The sequence below is a fragment of the Mercenaria mercenaria genome, unplaced genomic scaffold (genome assembly GCF_021730395.1).
Source record: "Mercenaria mercenaria strain notata unplaced genomic scaffold, MADL_Memer_1 contig_939, whole genome shotgun sequence".
NCBI lineage: Eukaryota > Metazoa > Mollusca > Bivalvia > Venerida > Veneridae > Mercenaria > Mercenaria mercenaria.
The window spans coordinates 11,526-21,148 of record NW_026463856.1 but is presented as its reverse complement, the minus strand read 5'-3'; the positions used below and the strand labels follow the sequence as shown (position 1 = coordinate 21,148).

The following is a 9,623-nucleotide window of genomic DNA, read 5'->3' as shown; positions in this document are numbered from 1 at the left end:
TTTGAAATAATTCTGAAAAATTCCAAGTCACCGGTTGTTGTTGTTACCGGAACTTCCGGCGTAAAATGAAAGTACTTTCGGTTTGGCACGTTTTCCGTGCGCGAGGCCTAAACTTCTGAAAAATATGACAAAATAATTTCTATTGTCGATGAAAATTTAATCCACTAAAAGAATGTTCCAAATCGATATAACCCCAAAAGAATAACCGTTTGTGCCTTACGGTGGTTTTCCCAGTTTTTTGACAGTCCGCAGGCTGTATAAATCGGGCTAGAAATTATAGAAATAACCCTTACTAATCTTACACAGGAATCCTGTTCAGAAAAAAACCTGGCCGAAGGGACAGTTAAAGGCTTTCGCCTTCTACTACGTAACGGACAGGGACCTACTAGGGAATTTCCAGGCGAGATGTTCGCGATTACTTCTGACACCAATATAGCGAAAATGGCCTTCGCTATACAGGAGGTCACACTCCTATTAGAGGCAGAAAAGGTTCCTTACCCTAACAGGCAGATATAACTACAATACAGGTCACTTACTACCCAGATGACCCTGGATTTCGGTGGATGATACAAAAGTACATGTACAATCAATGGAGTCTGGTCGTGAACCGATGCTGCTCGTCGGTGATTGGTCCTCCTGACCATGTGATAGGAATCCTCCTCTCTGATTGGCTGGTTCTCCTGTGACCTCTTACAGTGACCTAACTAACCCTAACTACGTTCCCACTACAACATGTCTGAAACTGGGTCAGCGAATACATGCAGTTATTGCTCTGAATATACGCGGATATTTAAAGTGCATGGCGGATTAAATAATCGTTATGGTAAGTGTTAATTTTCATTATAAATTTATTCGTAATTGGAGGCAAAACAAAATGGACAGACCGCTTCGTTTGTTGACTTATCGAAATTTGCAGCGAAAAATAGCAGTGTTGACATTTCGATTCGACTGTCTGCTGTCAAATACTTTTAATATCTTTCCTGTGTATTTGTAAGTTTTCATAATGGCAGAATATACTTGTAGCCAAGACAGTCGGGCATCTACTATGTTAAGTAGGCCTACATTCTGTATGAAACTTTCTATCTAGAAATTGTAAAGAGGTAAATGAGCTGATGAACAGGAATGGGCTATTCCAGAAAACATCCCAACATCACCCCACTGTGGAAGCAGTTTTTTCGGAGAAAATCACCCCCCCCCCCCCACCCCATCTCCTGGAGACATTTTACCCCCCTCTCCCCCTTCCACACCACGGTTACCTGAAAATACCCACCTCCCCTTCCTCCCAATAGGATCCCTCCAAATACCCCCCCCCCTCCCCTCCTCTCGGGTTATTTCAGAAAATATCCCCCTCCCCCTTCCACACCCCGGTTACCTCAAATACCCCCTCCCCTTCCTCCCAATAGGATCCCTCCTAATACCCACCCCCTCCCCTCCTCTCAGGATGTACCAAAAAACTGCTTCCACAGGGAGGGGGTGGATATTTTCTGGAATATAGCCCAATATTACAAGATATTGTACATTGTTTAAACTGTCACAGATGTGAACAGTTTAAACTGTCACAGATGTGAACAATTTAATAATTAAATGGTCATTATGCACAGTGGAATCTATGAAAATTGAAAATTATAGTACAATAACACAGGAAAAGTGGTGTTTTAAATTGTCACTTTTTGTTGTAATTATAGCAACTAAAATAGACCTCCTGAAAATTTCTTAAAAATTCTACATGCAAATTACAATAAAAACTACTTTCTTCATTCTCACTACTGCCATGCTGGTAGGCTACTAAATAAATGAGAAGTTCTTTTTTTATATTTTTCAGGATAACCTCCAGCAGTAAGAAATATAAAGGCTCACTGCAGTTTGAGTGCTCAACAAGTATTGACCCCATACTATGCTCAGCAAGTAGGGCCCTTGTATTTCTGTGAATCCTCATGCAGGTATAAGATTTTGAAGTTAGTGTTTACATTCATATCAGTGTCAGTATCCTCAAAATCAATTAATTTTAACTATGAAATTCCATATATCACTAAATTAAATTCCATAGTCTTCAAACAAATCATGACTCTATGAATAAAAGCTTCAGGCCTGCAGTGCACATTTTACATTGGGATTATAGTGACACCTTTGCAGAAATTTTGTCAAGTAAAATTATCTAAAGGAAGTTATGTTTTATTAAGACTTGATATTACTAATATCTATGGGGTTTTTTTTCACTGAACTTTCTGTAAACCCCTGAAATTGGGTTGAAAATACTGCATTGCTTTATAATAAAGATGCTATATCATAAGCACTGTGAATTGGAATTCAATTAAATTTTGATAAATACAAGTTAATGTTAAGCAATATCTATAAGAAAGGATGAACTGTTTCGTCAGTGTTGATTCACTCCATTTTTAGCTCACCTGTCACAAAGTGACAAGGTGAGCTTTTGTGATCGCGCGGTGTCCGTCGTCCGTCGTCCGTTCGTGCGTCCGTTCGTGCGTCCGTGCGTCCGTCCATAAACTTTTGCTTGTGACCACTCTAGAGGTCACATTTTTCATGGGATCTTTATGAAAGTTGGTCAGAATGTTCATCTTGATAATATCTAGGTCAAGTTCGAAACTGGGTCACATGCCATCAAAAACTAGGTCAGTAGGTCTAAAAATAGAAAAACCTTGTGACCTCTCTAGAGGCCATATATTTCACAAGATCTTCATGAAAATTGGTCAGAATGTTCACCTTGATGATATCTAGTTCAAGTTCGAAACTGGGTCACGTGCCATCAAAAACTAGGTCAGTAGGTCTAAAAATAGAAAAACCTTGTGACCTCTCTAGAGGCCATATATTTCACAAGATCTTCATGAAAATTGGTCAGAATGTTCACCTTGATGATATCTAGGTCAAGTTCGAAACTAGGTCTTGTGCCTTCAAAAACTAGGTCAGTAGGTCAAATAATAGAAAAACCTTGTGACCTCTCTAAAGGCCATATTTTTCATGGGATCTGTATGAAAGTTGGTCAGAATGTTCATCTTGATGATATCTAGGTCAAGTTCGAAAGTGGGTCATGTGCCATCAAAAACTAGGTCAGTAGGTCAAATCATAGAAAAACCTTGTGACCTCTCTAGAGGCCATATTTTTCATGGGATCTGTATGAAAGTTGGTCTGAATGTTCATCTTGATGATATCTAGGTCAAGTTCGAAAGTGGGTCACGTGCCTTCAAAAACTTGGTCAGTAGGTCAAATAATAGAAAAACCTTGTGACCTCTCTAGAGGCCATACTTTTCATGGGATCTGTATGAAAATTTGTCTGAATGTTCATCTTGATGATATCTAGGTCATTTTCGAAACAGGGTCATGTGCGGTCAAAAACTAGGTCAGTAGGTCTAAAAATAGAAAAACCTTGTGACCTCTCTAGAGGCTATACTTGTGAATGGATCTCTATAAAAATTGGTCAGAATGTTCACCTTGATGATATCTAGGTCAAGATGAAACTGGGTCACGTGCCTTAAAAAACTAGGTCAGTATGTCAAATAATAAAAGAAACTTTTGACCTCTCTAGAGGCCATATTTTTCATGGGATCTGTATGAAAGTTGGTCTGAATGTTCATCTTGATGATATCTAGGTCAAGTTCGAAAGTGGGTCACGTGCCATCAAAAACTAGGTCAGTAGGTCAAATAATAGAAAAACCTTGTGACCTCTCTAAAGGCCATATTTTTCATGGGATCTGTATGAAAATTGGTCAGAATGTTCATCTTGATGATATCTAGGTCACTTTTGAAACAGGGTTATGTGCTGTCAAAAACTTGGTCAGTAGGTCTAAAAATAGAAAAACCTTGTGACCTCTCTAGAGGCCATACTTGTGAATGGATCTCTATAAAAATTGGTCAGAATGTTCACCTTGATGATATCTAGGTCAAGTTTGAAACTGGGTCACGTGCCTTAAAAAACTAGGTCAGTAGGTCAAATAATAAAAAAACCTTGTGACCTCTCTAGAGGCCATACTTGTCATGGGATCTGTATGAAAGTTGGTCTGAATGTTCATCTTGATAATATCTAGGTCAGGTTTGAAACTGGGTCAACTGCGATCAAAAACTAGGTCAGTAGGTATAAAATTATTAAAATCTTTTGACCTCTCTAGAGGCCATATTTTTCATGAGATCTTCATGAAAATTAGTGAGAATGTTCACCTTGATGATATCTAGGTAAAGTTCAAAACAGGGTCACGTACCTTCGAAAACTAGGTCAATAGGTCAAATAATAGAAAAACCTTGTGACCTCTCTAGAGACCATATTTTTCAATGGATCTTCATGAAAATTGGTCAGAATTTTTATCTTGATAATATCTAGGTCAAGTTCAAAACTGGGTCACATGAGCTCAAAAACTAGGTCACAAATAATAGAAAAAAACAACTTCATACTCAAAACTGGGTCATGTGGGAAGAGTTGAGCGATTCAGGACCATCATGGTCCTCTTGTTGATGAGAATTTAATACATTTCTTACAAACTGTTCTTGTTTTTGTATGAAAAGTACAGTACTGCTGTTGGAAGAGGAGCAAACAGTGTGGTATCTATGGTCCACCATCATTTCAAGCATCATGGCTATTGAGAAAAGAATGTTTCATTACATATGGACAATTATAGTGAACAAAATAAGAAAAGTGTTGTAATAAGGTAAGAATTCCCAATAAATAAAGAAATATTTATTAAGCACACAGAATTTGATGTTGAAATATTTAATTTTACAGTGTGTTCATACACTTCAGTTTGGAAAGTCACTAGTTTCCAGTTTATATATATAATGTGCAAAATTTTATCTAAATGAAAAATAATATCTCCATTGATAAACATTGAATTACAATTTGAATATTGCATACTTACACAACATACTGTATTAAGACTTAGGTGTGTATGTAAGAAATAAACTGTGTAGCTGGCATTTATTTGTTTTAATTAAAGTGATGCTATGTTTTATTCTAAGGACTCAATATTGCTACTTAGAAGTTTTTGTTTAAGAATTCATTGTTTAAATATACCCGTTATTTTAGCTCTGGAATGTGGCTTGTTATGATGGGTCTACATGATGACTTGGAGTACAACCTGATTGAGTCCCGGCATACAGAATTCAGTCCTGAACATGTTTAGGTATATTTGGCTTGAGCCTCTTTAATCAATTATGTTTTTATTAATAATCAAGTATTGATAAAACTTGCTGCAGAGATCATGTCTGTAAAGAGGCCACTTACATTAAAATACCACAGTTTCTGTTTATGTTTGTGTTGTTAAAGAGTGTCTAGCTCACTGCAAGCAAGTTAATCAGAAATAACATAATTCTAATATAGTAACTGTTTTTTCTTAACCAGGTTAAAGAACTATTTGTTAAAATGAGATCAAAATCATGGCCCTTACTTGATGTAGAATATGTGCGATGGTTGAATTTTTTCATAAAAGGAAGTTATTACTGTAATAAAATTCTAAAATGTTATTTAATGTAATTATGTGTGGGATGTCTTTTGGAATGCTGTTGTTCAGGATTGATGAAAAGGTTATGTGTTCTTAAATATTTGATACATTTTTCATTACAGAATGAGAATGTCTTCTGCATGACGTGGTATAGATAGTATTCTTGAAGGATTATAATTTCAACACAGAGACGGAGATTAATATTTTTAGGCTGGGGGTTGGCATGACAGGCAAATTCACCAACCGTATTACCATTCCTGAGCTGGATGCCAGTCGACAGTGGTACCTGTATAATGAAATAGCGCCCCTTTGCAGCAACAGCAATGTATGCTCAAAACTAGCAGTGTCAAAGCCATTAAAATTGATAATTCAAGTCATTTAAAACGAATGGAAAAAAGTGTTTAACATTTAAAGTAATACAGAGAAAGAGCTCTGAAATTTTGATTAATTTGAAAGTGTTTTTGATTTTTTGAAGATGTACTAGACCCAATTTCCATATATTTGAAAAAGAACAAATGATAGATATAGTTTATGTAAACATTGAATGAACAACTTTATGGTGTCAACAGTACTATGTATTTGTTAAATATTGACTAACTATTTACATATTAGGCTGAACACAGTATAAATGTGAAATTCCTCTAAAACACTGGAAGATTTTTCAACAATAATTGTAACATATATGGTAGTAATGTACATTTTTTTCATTACGACAGTTGGATTATATAGATCTACGAATATTTTCTGCTGTATTCAAACTGCATGTAATCATTTCTGTCGGCAGAATCATGTTTATTTTCCCTTTTCATGAACAATTAATTTAACCTGTCTTGAAAGCACAATATATGTATAATTTGTAAAACATACATTGGATTATTGTGGAAACAATTTAGTTTTTGTATGCCTAATTTTATATTATTGCCGCTAGTATCATCTAACTCTTTTAATATGATCAAGACATTTAATAAGGCAGTTTTCTTAAACAATTACTGTGTGTTAAATGAGACTATGTAGTATTATGTTTACGGAATTAACTGCGTAACCATGGAAACATTTTTCTGTTGTTCTATATTATGTCTTGAAAAAAACATTGTTTGAAGAACACTTTTCAGTGGTGCATTTTTTTTAAATTTTTACATGTAATGGTAAATGCTGAAAGTGTTCTACAATAACTTAGCAAAAACGTCATTGTTGTCTCACTGAAGCATATTCTGCAACTCCATTGTAACCATAGCAACAGAAATATATTGTATTATTTATGAATAATGATCTTCACAAATAAATTACATATGTTATTTTTCTCAAAGAATGACCTAAATTGGTTTTATTCCATAAAAAAACAGACATAGCAAATATTCTCATTTTTATCTCCGTTTCCATGGCAACCATATATTTTTTTGCCTCAAATTATAGGCGTTGCTTAGGGTTATATCTTAGGATATCTGAATGTTAATTATACGTTCTGATGTAATTGTTATACGAGATTTTCGTGTTTTCATAAAGAAAATCAATCGGTTGCCATGGCAACAGCACAATTTCAAATGAATTAAAATATGAGATTTTGCATTTTGATTTGTTGTTCATTCATTATAATAATATTTCAACAACATTTGATGTTGTGCCATTTTAACCTATAAGTGAACCAAGCCCTTTGAAGTCTCCAGATAGAAATAAGCAATTCATTTCGAACATCCCTCGTATTACGGTATGCAGTACATCTTGCAAAACGGTCTACGGTGTCACTCCGGTAGGTTTAATTATATCTAACAACTTAGTTGTCGGAAATACAAATACAAATACAAATACATGGCATTTATATAGCGCAAAAATTATAAAATATTCTATTGCGCTTTACAATTACATAACACACATTTAACATATATACATACAAAATATGAACAGGATTCTAGAACTTAGATTTAAAGATTTGGACATATATAAATACTATTTTACACCACTTCTGAATATTTTGTATTTTAACAAGACTACACTCATTGTTCATAAAACTGCCTAAATAAATGTGTTTTTAGTTTTGATCTAAAGCTGGCTTCAGACTGAATGTTTTTCAGATAGCTAGGCAGATCGTTCCACCATTTGGGACCAACGACTGCCATAGATCTGTCTGCTAGTTTTGTTCGCCGTCTAGGGATGTTAAAGTTAGTGTCACTTTGTGAGCGAAGTCTATATCGTTGTCGAGTAGGTACAAATATTTCCCTCAGATATACTGGAGCTGTACCATTGATGACACGGAAGACTATTACTAAAACTTTGAACATGACTCTAGCCTTAACTGGAAGCCAGTGTAATTTTTTCAGAAGTTCGGTACTTGGTTTTTCATAGGAAGCATTCATGACTACTCTAGAGGCATGATTTTGGACTCGCTGTAGTTTATTGATTTGGCAGGCTGGAATTTCTGTAAATAAACTGTTGCAGAAGTCAATGTGAGAATGAACCAATCCATGCACTAATGATTCAGTTGACTTCTGTATGAGATGTTTCCGTATAGCCCTAAGGTTTCGTTACTGTACATGAGCTATCTGACACTTTTTCTGAATGTGATGGACAAAGTTGAGTGTATTGGTCATAGTTACACCTAGGTCTCTGACGTGATCGACGCATTTTACGTCACACCCACCAACGTTTACACTTGTGATGTCCAATTTCGCTAACTGTTGTCTTGTTCCATACATAATAATTTCAGTTTTAGACTGATTCATTTTCAGTTTGAAGGTTGTCATCCCTTTTATGATTTCATTTAGACAACTGTCGAGTTGTTGAAGAACAGTTGTCTCATTTTGAGAAATTTTCCCCCTTGAATTTTTAACGCAATCTTGTGGTCGTCCGCGTATCCATAGAGATCAGCTGGATATTTTCTGCACCACTCGGTTAAGAGCCGATATATACAGGGTAAAGATCACAGGTCCGGCACAAGAACCCTGCGGGACACCAAACCTTAGTGGCTCCGTGTCAGATGCAGACTGTTCGACTAAAACTTTCATTGTTCTGTTCGTGAGATAAGATTCTATCCATTTCAAGGGAGTGCTATGTATACCAAAATCATCTTGAAGGATTTGAATCAGTATCGGGATATCGATGGTATCGAACGCTGCACTCAAGTCGATCATGACCACGATTTTTTATTTGATTTTCATCTATGGTTTCCAAAAGATCATTATACATTTTGATCATTGCTGTTTCAACCCCATGATATGTTCTATAGGCACTTTGGTAAGCTGGGAGGAGATTGTTAGCTTCAATATGCTTGTTGATTTGATTTAGTGCAGCTTTTTCAAGAATTTTGGAGAGGAATGTTAAATTTGACACTGGGCGATAGTTTTGCAGTTCAAGTGGGGACCTTTTTTCTTCAACAAAGGTTTTATCACAGCACTTTTCCATTCATCAGGGAACACACCAGACAGCAGTGATCGATATACAATTTCTGTCACAACGGGAACAAGTTGTGAAAGTGTCCTTTAATTTCTTAGTTGGTATCACATCAAGTTCACAAGTTGTAGGTTTTGATGCATATACAAGTTTCAAAATATCGTTTTCGGAAAGTGGTTTGAACACAGTAAATGTATTCATAGTCACAGGTGGATTTGAGTAGGAAGAATTACCACTGGGTGTTTCAGTTGATATGTTGTCAAGATCATTTCTCAACTTGATTATTTTATCAGTAAAGTATCGTAGAAAGTCATTTGCCAAAGATACTGCATTTGTGTGTAATGGGAGCGGATTGTCTTTCTTCCTTCCCAGTAAATCGGATGTTACGGCATACAGCTTTTTGATGTTTCCTTCTGCTTCTCCAATCTTGTTCTGGTAATACTCATCCTTGGCCCTGGAAAGCTCAGCGCTATATACATTTCTTACACCACTATACACTTTCTTTGAAAGGTCAGATTTGTCATTCATAAAGATTTTTTCTATTGATCGTTTGTATTGTTTCAGCTGTTTTAGGTATCCAGAATACCAAGGAACTGTCGGTCTACAGAGAATAGTTCTTTCCTTTAGAGGGCATGTTTCTGAACAATGTCGGACGTGATTCTAGTGAACTCAGACACAAGATCATTGACATGGAAGTGTTCACTACAATTTTATTTAATTGACCGAATTCTGATTGTAATATGTCACTTGATACAGATTTCCAATTGCGAGATTTGATTTCTTTCCTGATCAAGG

At 35.8% G+C, this 9,623-nt stretch overlaps 1 long non-coding RNA gene across 1 annotated transcript; it reads left to right on the top strand.

Annotated features, from left to right (window-relative positions):
• The first annotated feature begins 654 nt into the window (after nt 1-654).
• On the top strand, nt 655-7,004 carry LOC128555013 (uncharacterized). Its single transcript, XR_008369756.1, has 5 exons — nt 655-823; nt 1,823-1,940; nt 4,513-4,655; nt 5,030-5,126; nt 5,567-7,004. It is a non-coding gene; the product is annotated as an uncharacterized LOC128555013 (long non-coding RNA).
• The last annotated feature ends 2,619 nt before the right edge of the window (nt 7,005-9,623 follow it).